At 44.7% G+C, this 21,225-nt stretch overlaps 1 protein-coding gene across 7 annotated transcripts in view; it reads left to right on the plus strand.

The window, feature by feature from the left end:
- The first annotated feature begins 6,729 nt into the window (after positions 1-6,729).
- TNFRSF19 (TNF receptor superfamily member 19) overlaps positions 6,730-21,225 on the plus strand; it is a 91,038-nt gene continuing 76,542 nt past the window's right edge. Inside the window, exon 1 of one of the 7 annotated variants that reach the window (XM_036831730.1) lies at positions 6,730-7,378. The gene's annotated coding sequence lies outside the window, so the exon portion shown is untranslated. Of the gene's footprint in view, positions 7,379-13,441; positions 13,619-13,804; positions 14,058-15,224; positions 15,388-21,225 lie in introns of those variants that run through there. The other 6 variants (XM_036831729.1, XM_036831724.1, XM_036831728.1 and 3 more) reach the window with 6 other exon arrangements.

Consider the following 21,225-nt stretch of genomic DNA (forward strand, 5'->3'; position numbering starts at 1 on the left):
GGCGGGTGTGTGTGCAGTGTGTGTGGTGCAGGCATGGTGTGTGTGCACGCTGTGTGTGCATGGTGTGGCGGGTGTGTGTGCAGTGTGTGTGGTGCAGGCATGGTGTGGTGCGTGCACGCTGTGTGTGCGTGGTATGGTTGGTGTGGTGTGTGTGCAGTGTGTGCACCTGCAAAGACGCACGTTTGGAAGGGCTCCCATCACAGGGCTGGCAGAGTTGGCCTGTGTAATGGGATTAGAATGGAAGGAAGGAAGGAAGGGAGTTCCTTTTCACTGTACACATTTCAGTGTACTTTGAATTTTTATTACAGATTCCTGTACCGATGTTCTGATCTGAGTCACATTTCTCTTTTCATGCTAGACCTTTAGAGAGGAAATCGTGCAATTTCTATTCGAATTCCAACACAAGAGACCTTTTTCTTAGCAACCTCATTTGAGGACAGTGTCTTATTTTGCAGTCTCTCCCACAGTGTCAGAGAGGTTGCCAATAAAGGGAGTGATTTTCAGAGATACTTGTTTCCTAAAGCTTTGCACGTAGATGTGATTTGAGATAAGGCAGCAGCAACGCATTTCCTGTATTAAATATCACACTGAAGTAGCACTTAAGATACCGACCAGAAGGTTAAACAAACATGAGTGGAAGAACACCCTTGTCAGAAACCAGCTTGCTAGCTGCCTTCTCCATTCAGGATTTGCCAGTAATGAAAAGCTTCTTGCTTTTTAAATTTTAAAAAAATTTTATTTATTTATTTTGGCTGTGTTGGATCTTTGCTGCGTGCGGGCTTTCTCTAGTTGCGGCGAGCAGGGGCTACTCTTCGTTGCGGTGCGCGGGCTTCTCATTGCGGTGGCTTCTCTTGTTGCGGAGCACGGGCTCTAGGCGTGTGGGCCTCAGTAGTTGCAGCATGCACGCTCAGTAGTTGTGGCTCGCGGGCTCTAGAGCACAGGCTCAGTAGTTGTGGCGCACGGGTTTAGTTGCTCTGCAGCATGTGGGAACCTCCCAGACCAGGGATTGAACCCGTGTCCCCTGCATTGGCAGGCGGATTCTTTACCACTGCGCCACCAGGGAAGTCCCAAGCTCCTTGCTTTAATCTTTTGAATCCATATAATTTTTTATAAAGAAGAATGAATTAGGATTATGGGTGATATGGATAATGTTTTTTACTTTGTTTTTCTGTACTTATCCAATTTTCTATAATAAATATATACTGTTTTTGTAATCAGAAAAAAAAAACCCAGTCCTTGAAATTTAACATTTTTAATAGGAGGACCCATACGCCTCCTACGGGGGATTTCTGTAGTGCAAGAAGCCAAGGGTAATTTACAGAGGCTATTAACACTTAAGTTGGCAGGGCTCCCTACTTGTGAAAACTAAAACAGTGTTTTAGAAAGATATTTAATTAACAGAAAAAATAGTGCAATAGTGTAAAACAACACAGGTTTGGAGTCATACACTCCTGAGATTGATTTTAGCCATGTGACCTTGGAAGGTTGATATATCTTTTCAGACCCTTGGTCTCCTGGCCTATGAACTGGGGGAGTTGATTATGAACCTAGCAGAGGACCAGGTTGAAGGGAAATGGTTAACCAGGAACTATTGTTAAAGCTCTGCAGAATGCACATGAAAACTGAGTGTTCCATTATGTTCCAAACCTCTTGGAGACCCCAAATGAGCTGTCAGATCATCAAGGCATTTGAGGAGAGCTGGACACTTTCCTGCCTCTGATCATAGACTGTCTCCTGGCAGCGTCCCAGGTGCACTGGGCCCCAGGGCCCTTCACTTCTGACTTTTGACCGGTTGGACTTGCTACATCTTTCAGGGGCTGAGGTCTTTGCTATTCATCATGTCATGTGCAGCCCCTCCAGACCATACCCTTAGTCTTATTAGCACAAGAAGCTCTGGGCCTTCCTAGCATCTCAAGGCCTGTGCCCTGTCTCTAGGCAGCCTGCACCACACCAGGGTGGCAGGCTCACAAAATGCTGCCCCCAGCCCCGGCACACACAGGCCACTCCTGTTGTCTTCCCATCATTCCTCCCTGTCTCCATGGTGACTCCTGCCCTCCACCATACCCTTAGCTGGTGAAGGACCAGACATCCTTCTCTGGGGGCACTCTGCCCCTCCAGTAGTGGAGGACTCACTCGCTGTCTAGCTGTGCCTGTATATGAAAGTCCTTTTAAATCGTTGAAGTTTATGCATACAGTATACACTTCATTTCTTATTTTGAGAGAATCTTATTTATAATCTTATACATTTATCTAAGGAGTGGTGAATCCTTAACCTCGAACGTGAATGAAGTATCCCCTCTGAAAATTGTCATAATACTCTTTGGACTTTTTGATGGTATAATGTAATAGTAAATATAATGCTAAATATAATATAAAATATCACAGTAGCAGTTTAAAAAAAAATCAAAGTTGTCCACTTTCAAATGCTGTAAAACATGTTGCTTGACAAAATGCAAAGTATCTTTTGACTTCACCATGAGAAATGCTTAGAAAAGGCAGAATACAGGGTGCTTTTCTCTTCCAAAGAGAATTTTTTCTCACCTGATACAGTCAGAAATGACTTTCTTTTTTTTAAATTTATTTATTATTTATTTATTATTTATTTTTGGCTGTGTTGGATCTTCGTTTCTGTGCGAGGGCTTTCTCTAGTTGCGGCAAGCGGGGGCCACTCTTCATCGCGATACGCGGGCCTCTCACTATCGCGGCCTCTCTTGTTGCAGAGCACAGGCTCCAGACGCGCAGGCTCAGTAGTTGTGGCTCACGGGCCCAGTTGCTCCGCGGCATGTGGGATCTTCCCAGACCAGGGCTCGAACCCATGTCCCCTGCATTGGCAGGCAGATTGTCAACCACTGCACCACCAAGGAAGCCCCAGAAATGACTTTCTTTTAGCAATACTTTAAAGAGCTGGGCGTTAAGATGTGTTCCATACTTACTATATGCCAGTACTATTCTAAGGTTGACAAAAACCTTAGGGAGTAGGTACACTTATTGTCCCAAATTTTAGAGATAAGGAATCTGAAGTTTAAAGTGACTTATTCACACTCGGAATTTCATGTGGAAATACTGGAATTCAAGCCAACACAGCCTGGCACAAGCAACCATTCACCTTCTTTATCCATTTATCTGTGGGTGGGCACTTAGGTTGCTTCTGGGTCTTGGCTGTTGTGAACAATGCTGCAGTGAACATGGGGGTGAAGGTGTCTCTTCAAGACAGTGATTTCATTTTGTCGGACAAATACCCAGGAGCAGGATACTCTCACATAAGGTCATTGTCTCAACGGCACTAACAGGGTAGATGTTGTCCCCTTCCCCTTTCCTAAACTATAGTTTAGGAAAATGAAGCTCGATGCGATTGAGCCAGTTTACCCCAATTCTCCAAGCTGTTACCCAGTAAGAGATGATGAGAGAGATTGAAACTCAGGCCTTTCTGACTCCAGTGCCTGTGCTCCTTCCTTGACATTGAGCTACTTCACACACAGACACACACAAAGTGTGTAAATGAAACAAGTTCTAAAATGATTCCTCCCCACTGATGTATATAAAGCAGTACTTATCAGATATCATCCAGGATATAGCCTCTGAACAGAAAGTTTGGAAAAGATGGCATTAGAGAAGACTTCTAGGGAACTCCAAGAACTCTGAAAAGTGATGGGAAAAAAATAATATGTATTCCCTGAGCCTAGATCTCACAATTGTGGAATTTATGTGATCTGCCTGTCAAGGTAGCGAAACAAAGGAGGCATGTCTCAGGTGTGGGAAAGAAAAAAGCACTCAGTGGCAATTGGGGGACATAAGACACCTTCCTCAAGAACCTCAGGAAGCCCCCTCCATTCTTTGACATGAACAAGTGAAGCCTCCTCAGTGTTAAGTGCACCGAAAGGCAGCCTGGGCCCCTCGCTGTGGATCAGACAGCCGCCCAGCCCCACGGCACAGCCAGGTGGCAGAGACAGGACTTGGGGAAGAGAGCGAAATATGCCATTTACACACGACGTGGCACTAGGGATCAGCAATAAAATACTGCCACTTGGTGTTGTTAAAACCGATCATTATGTAGCCTGTGGTGACAGCATCAGATTTAATTGCTCTAATCTGAGCTTCTTGGAGGGGAAAGAGGAAAGCTGTGCAGCGGCTCGCCTTCCTGGAGTCCTGCCGAAGCAACAGCGGTGCAGGCACGCCTCCACAATGCAGGGGGCTCCGCGGCCTGGGGCTCAGCCCTAATGAGCCGGGTCAGGAGGCCTCATTCCAGGCGGCCTTCAACCACGCTCTGCTCCTGGTGACGCGGGGCCCGAACCTCGCTCCCCTTCATCTTACACGTGGGGGGTCTTGGCCACGAGACAAACAACTCAAAATAATTTTCAGCCACTTGGTGAATACACTCCCCCACTGGAGATGATATCGCATTGCTAGACATATTTTGAACTACAGATCTTCCCTGATGAGATTTGTGTAAAGCGAGGATCATTTGAGTGGTTTTCATTGAAGTCCCTGCTTTCAAATGCCCCCTGCCAGGTTCCAGTGGAACTGTAAGAATCCTAATTCAGCCCCTCACCTATTTCTGTTGGTGTTGAGCTCTATCAAGACATTAGGGTTTACTTGCTTATCCATAGAGCCTTACAGAACATGTAGGTGTTATGAGTTCATATGTCGGTGTATCAGGAAACCTAATTTCTGAGGGCAGTTTGATGGAATATGGATTTAACACTGGGTGCAAGGTTGGATTAACTCAGAGAAGAAATGGGCATAGTTCCTATTTCCATTGGGAAATATTTTGTCCTTTGAGATATTTTATTTGCATTCAATGGAGCCCAGGAAACGTTACGTGGAGTCCAGGTATCACAGGAGTTTTCCTGGTGTACTTTGGAGAAGTAATGGGAAATCACACCTGTATCACATACTGTCCAACCTCTGAGCATCTTTGAGAAATGATGTGTGAGGGAAGAAAATTATACAAGAAATGTTGGATAAAATGACTATTTTTTTTAAATTTTTTAAAAATTATTTTTGGCTGCGTTGGGTTTTCGTTGCTGCACACGGGCTTTCTCTAGTTGCGGCGAGCGGGGGCTTCTCACTGCAGTGGCTTCTCTTGTGTGGAGCACGGGCTCTAGGTGCGCAGGCTTCAGTAGTTGTGGCACACAGGCTCGATAGTTGTGGCTCACGGGCTCTAGAGCGCAGGCTCAGTAGTTGTGGTGCATGAGCTTAGTTGCTCCGCGGCATGTGGGATCTTCCCGGACCAGGGCTCGAACCTGTGTCCCCTGCATTGGCAGGCGGATTCTTAACCACTGCACCAACAGGGAAGCCCCTAAAGTGACTATTTAAATGTTATACTGAACTCATTAACTGTTGAAACCAAAAATTTTGCTGTCAAAATTTGTTCGAGAATCATAGAAGTCTGGAAATAAACACACCATAAACTACATTTTCTAATATCACATCAGGAAAAAATAAGATGAAACTAATTAGGAAGGGAAGTTATATAAGTTATATAAATTAAATTCTGTTGTCTTCTAAGTTTTGCAAAGATATTTTTAACTGGCCTTCTAAAAGTTGGCAAGTTGCCATTAGAAAATAGAAAATTTTCCTTCAGGCTGTAAAAGAGTGGTCTGCAATTCAGAAATGCACTGTAACCTAGATGGTAAAGAAGATGGAATTTTCTGTTTTCTATTTGGATAAATACTAAAAATAAAATAAGCTTATTTTATTGAATCTGCTACTGTTAAGGAAGAGTAGCAAGACAATTCTAAATAATGTGCAATAAATTTCTTTATTTTTTGAAGCATATTTTCTTTTTTAAAAATAATTAATTAATTAATTCATGTTTGGCTGCATTGGCTGGTGCGTGCGGGCTTGGTGCTAGGGCTTCTCATTGCGGTGGCTTCTCTTGTTGTGGAGCACAGGCTTCTAGGCACGCGGGCTTCAGTAGTTGTGGCACACAGGTTCAGTAGTTGTGGCTCACTGGCCCTAGAGCGCAGCCTCAGTAGTTGAGGCACACGGGCTTAGTTGCTTCACGACATGTGGGATCTTCCCGGACCAGGGCTCGAACCTGTGTTCCTTGCATTGGCAGGTGGATTCTTAACCACTGTACCACCAGGGAAGTACGAAGTTTAATCTTAAATTATGGATAAATAGACTAATGTGATGGTTTTTAGTGAGTAAAGAGTTCAAACTATGGATTTAGCAGAAACGGCCCTAAAAGGCAAGGAGCACAGCTTTGGGGTAAGCACGGGGCAAGACTATGCTCTACATCATTCTTTTCTTTTGTGAATTTTAAATGCTTCACAAGTGCTAATAAATTACACCTATCTAAGAAGTACACGTGGTTTTAAAATCTAATTTTCTGAATCCCAAACTAAGACCAAGACTAAGATTAAGTGTCCGCCCAGGGCCTTAATTGAGAGGGTGACAGAGATCAGACACTAGGTAACTCTTGGTTATCTCGTTAATTACTTTAATTAAAGTACTGCTGTTTAATTGGCAAAGTCTAACAATTTAAATTTCAAAGAAAAGACAGTTTACTTAAAATCCTTAAGGACTTGTCACACTGAAAACAAAAACACACTTTGAAGAAGTCACCCTCTCCCTCTGGCAGTGTCCTGGTGCTTCTCCGAACCATTCTGGATACTGGACCCCGGTCTTTGGGAAGTACTGTGATTTCTCTAAGGAAGAGGCAATTATTACATGCTGTCCTCTGGAGCCAGGGTGGATCAGGGGGCCTTTCCCGCTGGAATCACCCCGCAGTACCGCCAGGCCTTCCAGCTGGGCAGCAGATGACAGAGCTGCGCTGCGTGAGTCGCAGGCGTGCAGCGCGATTAGAGGCCGGGCCGCCCTGCTTCCCGGGGCGGGGCGCGCTCCCCGCGGGCGGTGCAGCCTTCCTGCCAGGCCCGGCGCGGTGATGTCATGGGATCCGCGGCTCGGCGAGATGAAAGGGATCCAGCGCGGCCCGCTGGCACCAGGCACAGCTTCCAGCGCGCAATCAGGGCGCAGCGTGGGGACCCGAGCGCTGCGGTCCCGCCACTCAGCCCGGGCTGGGGGCACCGCCGGGCCAACTGGGTGCAAGAAAAAAGGAGGAAAGCAACGTGATCCGGGCCAAACAAAAGAATCCGAGGACGGGGAGGCGGGAGGGCGACTACCTGCTGAAAGGAGCGTTCCAGGAACCCTGCGCGCACACACGCAAACTTGGCCTGCCTTTGATGTGCTGCAACTGATCACCGATCAGATTACGGGCATTTCATCTCGCTGCTCGTCTGCCTTTGATCTGCAGGGCTCGTTTTCTTCTCCTGGATTGGAAGATTCGTCTGGGCTTGCGCTGACATACATTTTGGGGAAGGTAGAGCTTTTGGCACAGAAGCGCTGCCAAGGAGAAACTCAGCTGCCGAAAAGGGTGAGTACTGCAAAGAGTTCAGCACGCTGAAGGCGCAGCGTTCATGTTTCGTTGTGGCTTTCAGTTCGCTTTTCCTGCGAGTTCTCAGAAAAGGTGGTTCTGGTCCAGAGAGCGCGAGCATTTCTGTGCTTGAATACTATGTGTATGGATGAGAGGAAACACGATACTTGGTGCCGTTTCAGTAGTTTGTACAAAGGGTTTGCAATCTGTCGCGCACATTTTACTTGGAAATGAGTTGTTCCAACAGGACAGAAAGGGAGAGAGCTAACTTTAGCAATCACCCGCCGCTGCAGAGCCCGAGGTCTGTAGGCTGTAATTGCTCTAAGTATTTACAGGTTGCTTTACTTAGTAAACGGGCGGAGGAACTCTACTGGATGCCAATGTTTTCCTTGTTTTCTCATAGAAAAGAGTACAGTGCATCTCTGGCAATACTGTTTCTTTATTTATTCTCTCACCTCCAAGACTCCAACCTATCAAATACATTTCCTTATGCAGTGTGTATCCTCAAAGGAATCACTGGAGAGGCATTCAAGTATGATTAAAGCCTTTCCTGGGTAAAACTGAAGAATTTTCAAACAGGGAGGTTTAAGTTGTGCTAAGTTTAGTTTAAAAAAAAAAAATCCTCTAGTGGTTTTCTGGAACCTTTGGCAATAGCACAGGCCTCATGTACAGAAACATTGACAAAGTTAATATTCCTAAATTAAAATGTACTCTAAATGTAGTGACAGCTGTTGTGAGTTAAAATTTGCCAACTCTTTATGAAAACTGAGTAATCAACAGTTATGATGTTACATACAGTTTTTAGCCACATTTTCACTTTAGTTTACGCCCAACATGGCAAAACCAAAATATATTGCTGTGCTGAATTTGAAAGTTAGCTTGTTTTGTCAGTTCAGTGATCACATGCATGTGCGCGTGCACACACACACAGAGTGAAGTCTTTACATCGAGATGCAAGAAAATCCAGTGGAAATGTAAGAGCGCCATGTTCACATTAGTTCATTTTAATATTCTGGTCTTAATTTGGGGGGGGTTAAATATTTATCATCACGATAGTCTATTTTAGTGCTAGCCGAACCACAGAGAAAGTAAGTGATGAGAGAGATGGGTTATTCTTTAGTCTGAAATTCTGATGAGACAGGAAGGGCCTAATGAGTCTCATTTCACGTGTAATTAATTTTTCAGAGCCAATTAATTAAATTACTTTCTAAACTTTCCTCCTGATATTCTAAGGAGGATAATTAGCATTGTTTGCTTAATTTTAAAACTGATAGCTGTTAAGTGGAGATTATTTAAAACCATACCAAACTGACTATATTTTTAAGATGTGTCAGTAAGAATTTGAAAGATTTAACTGTTGTATTTAGTCATGCCAAGAGAGGCATTTAAATTTTTGTTTTACTGACAATGTGACAAAGCATGTTCACAAAATCCTGAATTATCAGCTTAGGTTGATTTTTTTCATTTGTTTGCTGAAAAAGTCCTCTTTAAATCACAAAAGCAGTAGTAATGTTCACATTAGGATAAAGAAAATTAAACTTTTAAAATAATGACTGGAGAAGATGCCCAAAGAAATAGTGTGCTTAAGAACTCGGTCATTTAGTTCATGTTTGGGACTTCAAAAAATTTTTTAATGACTATTTATTCTGCTACTAGGTTCATTCTAACAAACAGACTTCCTTCAACACAAAACAAAAGGGAGAATTAGCAATTATCTGATTAATTTAGGTTTTGTAGAAAACTAGCTTGGGCAAGTCAAGTCATTGAAAATTCAGTTCAGTGTCTGAATTAATTCAGTTAATTGTTTACTTCTTGTGTCTTGGTTGAGAAATGAAACAGATTGTATTTGATTTTAAAAGAAGGATGCCTATTGCTGAATGTACAGGTACAGTCTCAAAAGCTGTCTCTGAATTAATTGCCGCCTGATGATCTTGACTGTGATTTAAGAGGGGATACTCCATAAGATTTCCACTGAACGAAACCCTTATATTACATTTTTTAAGCACTTTCCTATCTGTTGCTTCAATGGCAGCTTTGTTACTGCAGAAAGTCCAAGACTTCAAAAGACTTATTTCTAGTCCTGATTCTGTCACTGATTAGCTATGTGACCTTAAGGGATTTGCTTCACTCCCCAGTGTTCTCATATGGGAAATGAGGGAGTGGATCAGATCATCCTCCTGAAATAAGTGGGGTGGAATTTTTATAGCCATCTTACAGATGAGGAAACTGAGATTGCAGGAAAGTCACTTGACTTTTTTAACTAAGTTACATGGCCTGTTTTCCAAGTCCTGGTCCTGTGTCCTTCCCAGTTCACCATGGATATTTTCCAACACCTGCTAAAACAAATGCACTGCTGACTGGAGAACAGGGTTAGTTTGAAAGATCAAGATAACTACTTCCTTCTGCTATGCAGTTTTTGTTTCTATGATAGATGTGTCCGTCAACTGGATTAGTCTGCTGACTTCCCAACAGTTGCTTTTGCTTCCGTATTTCTAAGCAGTCTGAACACAATTACTGCTACACATAGTTTACCATGACATTTAAAATAATTTTCACAAAAATTTAATATATCAATGCAATGTGAAATTATATATATTTGTGTGTCTGTGTGTGTATGTATATATATATATACGTGTGTGCACATATATATATTATGCACATCTTTTGACATTATATGCACATCTTTTTGTGTTTCCAAGGATTTGATACTTTCTTAGAAGATGTCAGTGGTGTGCATGAAAAGTTTAATAGTTAATTAAAGGTTGTTATTCCTCCAGGGAGATTCCCAGTGGGATTTTGTGAGATTTCAGTTTACATATTCCATATGGGCTGGTACATGATATATATTCCCTATTACATTTGATTATGTTAAGAATCCTTGAACATGTTTTCACTAGCTCCTTCTGGGTTTTTTCTTGAAAAAAAAGGAATATATTTCTTGTGAATAAATTTATTTATTGACTATAAATTTTACACATACACACTGCTCTCAAGGCCAAATATCTCTCATGTCTTATCACCCTCATAAAGGTTTCATATAAAGCTTTACAGATTATTACTTAGTAACATTCACTAATATTTATTAATGTACTAGTTATTAATTCAGTAGTATTTATTGAGTACTTGTGTGCTAGGCACTCTGACAATATTTTTCAGGACACCATCTCATTTAAATTTCCAGCAATTAAGTTTGTCATTCCAATTATACAGATGAGAAAAGTGAGGCTCAGAGGGATTAAATAACAAGTGCAAGGTCACAGGGCTCATTAAGTGGCACCACTAGAGTCTATCTGATTTCAGTTCGGGTTCTTTTGTTCTAGGGCTGGGCAGTTAATTCTTTCTATTATAAGAATTACATACAGCTGAACTTAACTGTTAGCAAACATTACAGCCAAAATTTGGGGGCAAAAACGTGCTCTGTTTTTCTTTCCTTCTTTTGGTATATTTTATGAGCGCTATTAGAATTTTTTGATAGGGTTTTCCATCAGTTGGCCTAGAATCTTGAACTAGAAAGGACCTCAGGACGTAATTCATTCTTCCTCTGCTTCAGGACTGGACCACACTCAAGCGTCCACCATTGGTCTGGTTGGTCAGACTCCCTGTGATGGCAGGGCTGGTCCAAGGCACCCTGGAAACATTCAGAAACTGGTGTGCCTTTAAAGAGTGATTCTTTAAAATGTCAGCACCATTTAGAGGAACGGGCTATGAAAGGGGGGGCAGGAGGAGGCTCCCTGGTGGCCGTGCTTAATTTCTCCTCAACTGTCACAAGCCATTCAGCTGTGCTCCAAGCTGCCCCGCAGATCCACCCACTTGCTGAAATCACCACTCTGAAGTGACCAAGTCTCACATCCTTCGATTGAGAAGTACTTCAGCATCATCCATTGTGACTTAACTCAGATCTTTGGTGAGAAGGTGGAGGGAGGTGAGATGGGGGTGTTGAGTGACTTTATGAAACCATTTCTTCCAACACAACCCACTCCCTTTGTGAGAAGAGTTCCGGGAAGTACAGCTTTCCCCATCCTGTTAATGGTCCCCAGTACTTAGACAGCCCTATGGCCTAGCCTCATTGGCTGCTGCCCTGCGAGCCTGTTCCTTAATTCTGCACGTGCGGAGAGGTCCCCTGTATTTATCGGGAAGCAGAGGAGGAGAGTCAGTGGCTCGTTTCTCCTCTCAATAAACACATGAGAAGAGTCTGGCCAACGCAGTGTCATAAACTCACCAGGGTCAGTGCAAGTGCTGCAACTTATAGCACCTTTGCTCTATAAATGTCATGAGTTTGACATTATATCAACTAAATAAATACCCTCCTTGGACTTTCCATGTGTATTAATTTAAGCATTCGTGGTACAGGGATGATTATATTAGGGTTCAGGAGGCCTGGATTTTGGATCCCGCTTTGTTAGTAACTTGGTGTGTGACCTTGGGCAAGTTGCTCCCCATCAGGCCCCAGCCCTACGCTGATAGTCTGATTGGCAGCAGTGGGTGCTGGGAATTACTTAAATAACTGGGTCTTGGTTATTTTCCCCCTTATTTTCTTAACTATATTTGGCAAACTTTACAACTCTTCGAGATTGTGGCCCCCATTTATTCATTCATTCAACAAATTTTTAATGAGTACCTACCACGTGCCAGGCACTGTGAACAAAGGGACAGAATTCAGTATTCTCATGTAGCTTGCATTCTATTCCTTTTTCCCATGAAATAGTGCTCTACATGGAAATTACTAGAAAGTCAAACAATTTTCCATTAACTTTGCTTCCAGTGAGCTAGCTTATCACTGAAATTATTTTCTCAAGAAGTTTGTTACTTCATTGGTTCAGCTTTTTTAGGAATATATTCTAAACAAATACACTGCGTATCAGCTTAGATATTGCTAAAACTAGCTTCAGAAAACCAACCCGTAACAGTCTTAAAAACAACACCTCTGCCGAGATCTTCATAAGAATTTGGCTTTTTCAGGGAATTCGCTGGCGGTCCAGTGGTTAAGACTTCGGGCTGTCACTGCCATGGGCCTGGGCTCAATCCCTGGTCGGGGAACTGAGGTCCCTCAAGCCACAGCGGCCAAAAAAAAAAGAATTTAGCCTTTTCACTAAAATTTCAATTCATTAATGATAGTCAGTGCTCTAAAGGGAGAGAATGCTTGCAGCCCTAATTCTAAGCATTGGTTTCATTGTGAAAGATCCTAGGAGTCATATGATTCTTTTTGTGCTACCACTGGGTCCTCCTTCCTTCAGACACTGTCCCCAGGTCACTTACACTCAAAGTGAGGTAAGTGGGGAGCATTTGTTAACTTAAGCGGCCTCTTCTTTAAAGAGTAAGAGGCACTTAACGGCTACAGTGCAGAGGTTCAATGGCTCTCCACTGTCAAATACCATTTCAGTTACCGATTTTTGATGCTTGGCATTGTGTGCCTGACAAAAGGTACAGCCCTGCCAACAATGGCTGCCATTTAATGAGCACTTACTATGTGCCAGGCATTGGGCCAAGCTCTTTAAATACCGTATCTTATTTAACAACGACCAATGAAACAACTTACTTCAACAGTGGGAGATACAGAAAATTGGGAAGGTCAAGTAACTTTTCCAAGGGCATGCAACTAGCCCACGGCCAATTGGCCTCCAAGGCCAGAATATGCGATGCCAAAGGCTGTGTACGTTAATAGGATCTGTCTGCAGAGAGCTAGCAGGGGGCTCACGGGGAAGAGCAGTCACATACAGATGACATGATGCAAGAATGAGTGAACTAAATGTGCCACTGTCTCTAACAAGGAAGGGAGGCCAGAGAAAAAACAAAGTAGTTCCTGGGCTGGCAGATTAAATTCCTCTCAGAAAACACTTATTGAACATTCGTGTGAATGTTTGATACTATCACAGATGCAAGTTTGAGCAAAATATGCTGCTTCTCGAAAGCAGGACTCCTTTTAAGTCCTTGAGGAAGAAAGCTAAGTCACAGGAAGTCAGGACAGGCGGGTGCTGCCATTGCGGCAAAAAGGCCTCAGACCTCGCCGTGACTCCTGGGAGCTGTGGCTTCTGAGCTGGTTCCTTACCACCTCGGGGGACGGAGCATCAAGAGGAAGCTTGGGGAGCCAAGGAAGGGCACGTTCAGGGCACACCGGAGGCAAGGCCCGCAGACCAGTTCGGCCAGAACTTAAAGTGTCCCGTCTAGAGGCAGGAAAGACAGAGCTGAAGATGTGGGTGGAGCCCAAACATGGAAATCCCTGACCAGAAGCCATTCTTCACAGTGAGGAATCTTTGTAAATCTTTTCGTTGGACAGGGACCACGATGAAAGGCAGGGGAAGCAGGACGGGTGGAGCAGAGCAGCCGGGAGGGAGGTTTGAGGGCGGGGCATTCAGGGGAGAGGCGCGGAGGGCCTGTATGGCACAGGCCGTGGACCGGGTGCTGGGATGAAGAGGAAACGAGGAGGAGGGGGTGAGTGTGTGAGACCTCACAGAGAAGCAGCAGTAAGTCAGCTTAACCACGGCGGCCGCAGGATGCCCTGTGTGCCGGGCTCTGGGCTACGAAGAAAATAAGCTGTGCCCTCGGGAAGGTGAGGTCTAGTTAGACAGACAGGTAACTTCCAGCTAAGGGCGAGCTTGTTAGGGAACCTCGGGGTGTGATGTGGCCCCAGATCACAGCTGACAGGTAGGCTGGGGACAGGCCCACTCGCCTTGACATTCAGGTAAGACAGTGCGTATCATTTGTAAATGGTTAAAAATAAGTCGTGATTGCGGTTTCTATTCCGGCCATGACAGCCTTGAGGCTGACACTTGGAAGGATATTTTTAATGTATTTTTGTACAAGTACCTAGTAGCGCATTCGGCGTTCTCAGTGCGGGGTCATGAGACGGGCGGATTGGTGACCAACTGTGACAACTTATTCGTTCTCTCAACAGACATTTATTGACCGCTACTATGGGCCTTGCGGTATACAAAGGAAACATGGGATTTGGTTCCATTCAAAGAGACGTGCAGGTGTGCCGGGGAAATCAAAACCAACACAGGAAGTGGTGGGCGCCCCTGCACCAACGCGGTGCGTGCGCAGTCTCTTGGGTTGGGGGGAAGTTTGTCCACGTTCTCACTGGACGGATGAACGACAATTGCTTACATTTCTACAGCATTGTAGTGCCGAAAACCTATTTGTTCTGTACATGGTTCTTTTACTCCTTCCACTAAATCTGTAGAGCGGGCACCGTTAGCCTCGCTTCGTAAGCGCGCAAAGTGGAGAAGTTTCGACACCGTCCTCGAGCCGCGTGTGGAGGCACAAAGCCCGGACCTGCGCCGCCCACGATCCCCGGGGGCCTGGGCCGGACTGGGCTGTGCCCGCGCTGAGGCGGTGGAAGCATCCCGACCTCTGGAGGCCAATGTCTGGCGAGCGAAATGGGGAGGGCCCGCCGAGAAAAGCATCTGCAAATGACGAGGTGGCTGGTGGGCCGGGTCCTGGTGATTCGGACCCACCGCGCACACGTGTCACACCGTTTCCTGGGCCTTTCCTGGCGCAGAGGCGGGCGCGGGGTAGAAGGTCACCGGCAGCGCAGAGGCACAAAGGCCTGGAAACAGGTCCAGGTGGACGCGAAGGCGCCCCCTAGCCGCAGGCAGGTCCCCGACACAGCCCCGCTCTCCGTGGTCCTGGTGGGCCCCCTCCTGCCTGCCCAGGTCCGCCTGCGGGATGCAATCAGCAGCTCCCGCAGCCCGGGGGCCACCAGCGGCTGGACCGCGGCCTGGGGCACCCGGGGGTCTGCGGGGACGCAGCCCGGAGCCCAGAGGGTGGGTGGTGGGCGGTGGTTCCGATGTGGGCGGGGCTCCCGCGTGGGCGGGGCCGGGAGGCGGCGGCCGTTGCTGGGCTACGGGGCAGCGCGGACCCGCGGCGCCTGGACGTGCCGGGTGTGCGCGCGTGGAGGGGACCCCGGCCCAGCTCCGCACCGAGTGCCGCGCGCTCAGCCCGGCTCAGCACGTACCGGAGCGTCATATCGCCGCCGGGACCTGCGGAGCAGCCTCTAGGCACCCGGGAAGGTAGGTTCCCCGCCGCCCCCGGGGCCGTGGCGCCGCGGCACGCGCGCGGAGAGGAGGCAGCTGCGGGTGGAGGGAGGGGGCGCCGGCCTGGGCTGCTCGCGTGCAGAGTAGGGGGCGGGAGGACAGGGCCGGCGGAGGCGACTCTCGGGAGGGCTGACAGCAAGGCCACCGAGATGCTGCAGCTGGAGGAAGCGGAGGGTGTGAGCACCCCCCGGCCCCCGTGGGCGACGGGAGTGGCCGCGCTGAGCCCCGCTGTGCAGGGATCTTGTAAATAGAAAGACTGCATGTAGGCGAAGGTGCCTGAGTGTGTAAGTGTGTGCGCGAGGCTCTCCCGGGGCCTGGACGGGGGCGCTCCAGCCCGTCCTGGCGGGAAGCGGTCTGCAGGCCGGCCGGCCCGGCGGGAGCTGGGGAGAAGGGAGGGCACTCGGAGGATGTGCCAGCAGCCCGTAGACACAGTGATGGGAAGGGCCGCTCTCACAGCCCTGGTCAAGGGTCTCGTGCCATTTCATGGAACAGAAATTTAGCTCATACAGTCTTGAGGATGACGTTTGGAAGCATCCAAATACAGCGATCTGTTTTGATGGTAGCGAACTATGCGTCAAACCTGCAGTTACCATTGTAAGAAATCCAGGTCACTTTTTTTTTTTTTTTGCATTTTAATGAAAGGACTCAATTTGCAAACAAAAAAAAAGCATAAGCATTTTTCGATATTTTTTTTTTTTTTTTTAAATTTATTTATTTATTTATTTATTTTTGGCTGTGATGGATCTTCGTTTCTGTGCGAGGGCTTTCTCTAGTTGCGGCGAGCGGGGGCCACTCTTCATCGCAGTGCGCGGGCCTCTCACTGTCGCGGCCTCTCTTGTTGCGGAGCACAGGCTCCAGACGCGCAGGCTCAGTAGTTGTGGCTCACGGGCCCAGTCGCCCCGTGGCATGTGGGATCTTCCCAGACCAGGGCTCGAACCCGTGTCCCCTGCATTGGCAGGCAGATTCTCAACCCCTGCGCCACCAGGGAAGCCCTCGATATTTCTTTAATTGAAACAGTTTAACAAACTACTTATGAATGGGTGGTTTTTACTCCAATGACAGTTTTCCTTTACTAGAAGACGATTTCTTTATATAAAGAAGAAACAGTTATTGTTAAACATGACTTCTGTAAACAGAAGGATTTATTTTAATATGTTGTTATTTCATGACCAGATACTTGTATGCAAAAGGGAAGATTATATTGCATTCGTTCAGGATTTACTCCATATGTTTTCTGTTGTACAGCTTCACCTTAGGTGTAGTTTAAAAACATGTTTATTTAAAGCACTGCTTATTATCTAATTTAAACATATGTAACTAGAGGGGGTGAGAATAGAGTCCTTCCCTGGAAGACAGTTTTTGACAGTTATTCACAGAGATGTCGGTACTTAAAAAGAGTTTTTCTTCGCATAATATTTACCAAGTTCTGAGAATAATACAAAACATAGAAATGCAATTTCATTTTGAAAATACTGCCTTGACATGAATACATAGTGCATTATCATGAGCTCTATGTTTGTTCCTTTTTAACCCATGGAAGTGTCTCATGACATCTACTTTGTTACTGAGGCCACATGGCTTTATTAACTTTGGAATGTTTTTGCATACTAAGTGCTAGCTCTAGGATGTTGTGTTAGCATTTTCTGGGACATTCATGGAAGTTATTTGTTTCTTTGATGGGGGTATTTTTAGGCTCTGAGTCCAGGCTGGATTTTGAGTTTGAAAGGTAAGGACATAGGAAGACTTTTTGTGCACTTGAAATTGCAATGTAAAGTGCCTTTCCTATCCAGAAGACTTGAATAAGGAACACTGCTAAATTTAAGTAACGTTTAAGAGGCTTTTTAAAAGAACAGAAAGAAAATTTTTTTTTACTTTAGATGGTCATCAAATTTAATTTATATATAATGTGTTTGTACATACATATAATAATCACATGCTGTGCTTAATATGTTAATTTAGTTCACTAGTTGTAGCTCTAATATATGAATCCAGGGTATGTTGGGGACATTTGAAACCTAAGTGAGGAATTCTGCTAACATGAGGAGAATATTCTTCTCCTTTTTCACCTATTTAAATCTCTGAACCCAAACTTAACCCAATCCTCTGCAACCAGTTCAACGATTCAAAATATAACACAGCACAAAAAACTGAAGGCATCTTTAATGAAGAAAGCCAAGTCCTCTTAAATCTGATGAATCAATATTTAAAGTCAAGCATTTAAAAATCTGGAAAAGGCCAGCATGCTCTATCTGTTGACGACAGGTTGAATAAGAATACCCACCTCGAATAAATGTACACCCCAAATAAAGAGACAGCTGCTTATGTGATAAGAGAGCCGGGAACAGTTAAACAGTTCAAGGCGTTTGTCTCATGGCAGCTGATTCTTAAATGTTCATAGCCTTTCTAAAATGACCTTCTGGCTGAAGAAAAAGAACAGTCAAGCAGTAGGAATGCAATTTCCTTTCATGATTTACTGGCTGAGCAGTGAGTTCATTCATCGTATTTTATCTGTCTCAAATGTTTACATTTAAAAGTAAGATGTTTAAACAGTATTGGGTTATCGTCTAGTCCACACATCACAGAATAGGTACCTTTTAAACTGACGTTTTAAGACCTGGGTTTTTAAAAAGAGAACAACCAACCTCAGCAATTATATAAGACAAAGGAGCTTGTCTACCTCAAGATTAGATGTTATTCAGCCAACTCTTCCCCTCCGTCTGCTCGGATGGCTCTAATCTGAGGAAATTCTAAAAGAATGGAGGCCTCTTATAATGGAGAACACTACACATGTTACAAAGAAGGACTTTGGAATCTATCCAGGCTTCTAAAATAAAAATTTAAACAGCTGTGTTGTAGACATTATTATGCACAATTCTCTAGAATAGATTGTGTCAATGTTTGGGGTCCCCTCAGACCTTGATGCTACAATTGTCCTATTTGTATTTTAGGATTGAGAAACATTTGTGAATTGGGGGGAAGAGTACATTAGTTACAATACGCTTGTTGATTGAACATTCTGAGAACACTATGACTGATTTTCCTAAAGCAAAAATGATAGCATCTACAGCTCAGAGAAATGAAAAGAATTAGTCTCAAAAAACCGTATCCTAGGTTAAGTTCTGTTGAAAAAAATTATAGGAGCCTGACGGTGACTGGCTCCTAATGTTTTTGAACTTTGGAGGAATTGAAGATATTGTATTTGGCAACAGAACATTTTAAAGCTTGTAGAGTTTTTAGTAGAAAATATTTCTTGACTTGAAAAGGGAAATCATTCTCATTTCCCAACCAACAACAATATGTATATTTTTATTACCACATACCTTTGTGAGCTTCCTGGGCTACAAAAAGGGCTGCCAACCCTACCGTGTAGGAAGAACAATTTTCAGGATATAGTGAAATTGAAGACGAAGATAAAGAACAGCTAGAGGCTAGGGGTTATTGCCCCGTTTGGAAATAGCAGTACCCTAAATTTCTAATTAATTTTTTATTCTCTTCACATATGGGACTGACATTATTCTCAGCCATTTATGATTCTGTTCCACCATTAAATGTAAAAGGCTGTATGTGTGGCATTGGCATCACTTCAGTGCTGATTTTATAAATTGTAAGCCTGCCAGTGTACTTTAATGTTGATTTCTTTAAAAATATTTCAGCTTATTGCATATTGGAAAAATGTATGAGTTGGTTGTAGCTTCATGACCTAATGTTAATACAGTTTTGCTAGATGAAAATGTTTACATGTTGCATGCCCTGTGTGCTGGATAATAAATCAAATGGCTTTGAAGGGATGGGGGGAAAAAAAAAAGAAAATTAAGCAACTTATTCTGAAATGAATTATCCAGATTATTTGAATTATTTCAGATTCATATATTTTGGTCATTTATAAGATCACAAATAAAGACTATTCTCAAAAAGGTTACTGAATTGTTAAAATTAGAAAGATACATACCAGATCTTCCTCCTTGGTGATCTTTATCGATATTATAACCCTATATTCAGAAATGGGGTCCTCACCTGAATTGTGTGCTACCACCATCACTTATAGTTCAAGCTTAAGCTGTGGTTGCACAGATTTTTCCCCTATATTATTTTATCCCTTACAGCAGCCCTAAGAGTAAAAATATTATCCCTAGCTAATGAATTTCTTCATTTATTCAGCATCTGTTGGGCACATATTTTGGGTGAGTTAACAGCTCTAGAGGGAAATCGCAGTTCTTGTCATGAAGTCCTCAGACCCTAACTGATGGTAAACTCAGATGGCTTGGTTGATGATGAATGAAGGAAGGTTGCCCCCTGTGACAATAGGGAGGAGTAGGGACTGGAGCACCAGACGCCTATGTTCTTCTATGGACGGGACAACAGATGCTCAGCTGTAGCTCATGTTGCCTTAATGTGGGACTTGTGGATGCCAGGCTTTCTAATTTTTCAGGAAAATGCTCCATTTTTAATATTGAAAACTTATTTTTAAAATTAAGTGCTGTACTGACAGAGGGAAACAATGCATCCTGGCAAGATGCAATACAAGAGCTACAAAGAGAGAGAAGGAAGCAGATAATCATCCTGTGAGACAGAGAGATATCCAGGGTGCTATGGAAGCACCAAGGAGGGTGCCCGTGCCAGATTTAGGGAGATCCCGGCTTGACAGATTCAGGGAAGGCATGGTAGATGAGGCACAGTGTATAGGAGAGCCCCAAGGCAAAAGAGGGGGCGGCAGTGGAGGGACCTGCAGGTTGAAGCAGCCACTGCGGTTCAGATCCAGGGGGCTGCCCCTCCCCAGCTGCTCCCGGAAACCCTGAGCTTTGCCTGGTGACGCACCAGCCCAGGTCTTCAGGATCTGGACGAGGAAGGGAAGGGGGCTGCACTTCGTTTTAGCGTCTGTTGGATTTACCCCGTCTAGAGGCTGGCCAATTAGGACACCTCCCTGTTAGTTACCATTCATTCAAATGAGCAGGTTAACTTGATAAGCAGCCACTTTCTCTGCCGCTTAACAGAGTGTTTGCCTGCTCTGTGCTTTGGGCTCCTACCTCTTCTTTTTTGCTTGCCTGGTTCTCCTGACACCTGCTTGCATTTGCTGTAGAGCAGATGGCGAGGCAGGAATGCCACACACCTAGATTCCTGTAAACCAGCATCCTTGGTCTTCTCTTGATATTTAGGCAAACCGTGAAAACCCTCGTGGGCCCATTATACATAATCTCATAATGTGTATATCTTGTGCTTGACAAGTCCTCCCCCAGATAAACAGAACACGGAATTCTGTCTATAAAAGTATTTCTTTACCTTGGCCAGACCCAGAAGTTAAAAGCAATTTCAGTAAATACCTTTTTATGGCCTTATTTTTATTTTAAATATTATTACTTAAATGCTTGTTATTTCATTAACTTTTCCTTCTTTTTATGAATGCCAAAGCATTTCATAAGGTATTTCATTTGTTTCCAGGAAATTCAAGGTCACGCTTATAACACTGCACCAGCTAAATTGTTTATTTCTAAGTAGTGTGTGGCCAGGGGGTATGAAAAGTCTCCGCAGCCCTGCTTAGCTGGGAGTCCCTGCAAAGCACACCTTTGCGGCATCCTACCCCAGATGGCACCACCTCCTTTCAGGCACCTAATAACTGCTTAATCAGAGTTGGTGTTCGTTCAACGTGTTACGTGGTTACATAGCTTTGTTCGTGTTGACCAGGTGGATGTAGTCCTACTGTGCTAAGTGGAAGGGACTTGGACGCTCAGCGCGGTGGGTACAGCCCTTAGCCAAGCTGGCAGAGCACCAGGGCCCTGCCTCAGGGTCACCAAGCGTGAATTTGCTTTGGTTTCCACT

This window comes from Balaenoptera musculus, chromosome 18 (genome assembly GCF_009873245.2).
Source record: "Balaenoptera musculus isolate JJ_BM4_2016_0621 chromosome 18, mBalMus1.pri.v3, whole genome shotgun sequence".
NCBI classification, from domain to species: Eukaryota; Metazoa; Chordata; class Mammalia; order Artiodactyla; family Balaenopteridae; genus Balaenoptera; species Balaenoptera musculus.